This window comes from Capsicum annuum, unplaced genomic scaffold (assembly GCF_002878395.1).
Source record: "Capsicum annuum cultivar UCD-10X-F1 unplaced genomic scaffold, UCD10Xv1.1 ctg66496, whole genome shotgun sequence".
NCBI lineage: Eukaryota > Viridiplantae > Streptophyta > Magnoliopsida > Solanales > Solanaceae > Capsicum > Capsicum annuum.
The window spans coordinates 1-2028 of record NW_025875854.1 but is presented as its reverse complement, the minus strand read 5'-3'; the positions used below and the strand labels follow the sequence as shown (position 1 = coordinate 2028).

At 39.2% G+C, this 2028-nt stretch overlaps 1 long non-coding RNA gene across 1 annotated transcript; it reads right to left on the bottom strand.

Annotated features, from left to right (window-relative positions):
• Positions 1–427: 427 nt before the first annotated feature.
• LOC124893858 lies at positions 428–2021 on the bottom strand. Its single transcript, XR_007050925.1, has 2 exons — positions 1490–2021; positions 428–794 (listed from the first exon to the last, which is right to left on the bottom strand). It is a non-coding gene; the product is annotated as an uncharacterized LOC124893858 (long non-coding RNA).
• Between the last annotated feature and the right edge of the window lie 7 nt (positions 2022–2028).

Sequence of the window (2028 nt, the reverse complement as noted above, 5' to 3'; positions counted from 1 at the left end):
ATATATTATTTATTTATTTATAAAATTTTGATTTTTCGGTTTAACCGGATTTTTTAAAAAAATATCAAAAACCAAACCGAAAAATCGAAATTTTAAAATCACAAACCGAATCCGATCCGAAAAATCGAAAAATCGAAACCAAAATTAATTTTCCATTTAATTTTTCGGTTTAAACCAAAATATGTCCACCCCTACTGACTCCCCCCCGCACCCACACACACACCCCTATATGATCGCCGTTTCATTTCAAGATTAATTGTAAGATGAGTTTATTTTATATTTGATTGGAATAAAATATATAAAATAACTCATCCAAGATAACTTATCCCAAATTTATAGTGATTCTTTATTTCATATTGTAGGTGAGATAACTAATCTCGAAATAAATATCCTCTCAACCAAACAACCTCTTGATGCTAGGGAAAGAAACAAATAAGAATCCACATTTTATATACTCAAACTCATAAGCAAAATTGACAACAAACTCTCTTAGCTCACAACACCAAACTCTACAACTAGTACATACTACTATAACAACTTGCAAACATTTGGAATTTAAAACAAGCTCTTTTTACAAGACAACTTCTCATAATTTGTATTGTAATTTTTTATCTTCCAAAGATTGATTTGAGCCACCAAACTCCTTTTGAGTCTGTTGGTGCATTATCACCCTCTGGTGGAGACTCAGAATGAGGTGTCTTGTGGAGTTTGCTCACATCATAGCCTACTTCTTTAGCCTTCTCAACAAGTTGGTTGTATGTATCATCATCAAGACGTGGTTGCCTACACAATATCTGTCGACCAACAACATTTTGTCAAAAGCATAATATAGGAAAATGAAAAGACATATAATCTATGGATATATCTTCTTAGATAAAATCACTTGTTATACTGCTACAACAAAAAAAGATGTTATGTTGTGTTGAAATCCATAACAGCTATATGCAGGAACTTCCTATGGAGCGGGCATCTGAACACAAATAAAAGCCCTCGTGTCGCATGGGATATAGTGTGTAGAAGGAAAAAAGAAGGGGGTGTAGGCATAACTGATTGCATTGTGTGGAATGAAGCAGCTATAGCCAAATATGCCTGGAATATAGCTAGGGTGGACCGTGTGTACTTAAAAGGAGAGAGTTGGAGGACATACAAGCCACCACAAGACTGCAGCTGGTAAAAAGGGCAGCCCGGTGCACTAAAGCTACCGCTATGCGCGGTGTCCGGGAAGGGCCCCACGTATCGTACACAGCCTTACCTTACATTTTTGGCAGAGGCTATTTCCAAGGCTTGAACACGTGATCTCCTGATCACATGGCAGCAACTTTACCAGTTACTCTAAGGCTCCCCTTCAAGACTGCAGCTGGTACCCGAGGAAAATATGCCACATGAGGGATAAGTTCATGGCTGGGTATGTGGAGAATAGTTGGCTCCAAGATGGGGACAAATACAGTATTAAGAGTGGCTACATATGGAAGACAGGAACCCTGGGTACCTGGCCTTGGTGGAGAGGCGTATGGAACAGAACAAACATCCCCAAGCATAGCTTTATATGCAGGATGGCAATGCATCAGAGAGTGAAAACTAGATGAAGGTTAGCTCGCTGGGCTGTCTGCCAAGAAGATATGTGTCTGATGTACGACAATGCAGCTGAAAATATTGAACATTTGTACTTTGAATGCCCCTTTTCCCAGGCATGCTTGAATGAAATCCTGAGCTGGCTAGGGGTGTCACTACAAAACAAGGAGCTATAGGGAATATGGACAAGACTAGCGCGCTACGCAGTGAGCAAAGTAAGTAGAGGTTTAACCTGGGCAGTGATTGCAGCATTAGTATACCACATATGGCACGCCAGAAATGAAGCTCTATGGCACAAAACTGTCCCAAGACCCCAAATAGTTGTGCAGAGGATTAAGGAAGAATGTAAATATCGAAGTATCGAGTTTATACGTCGTAAAATTACCTGTAAAGATAGAGCATGGATAGGAAGATTGTATAAAGAGGGAGGTAGTAAATATAAAATGTGGTCGAGGA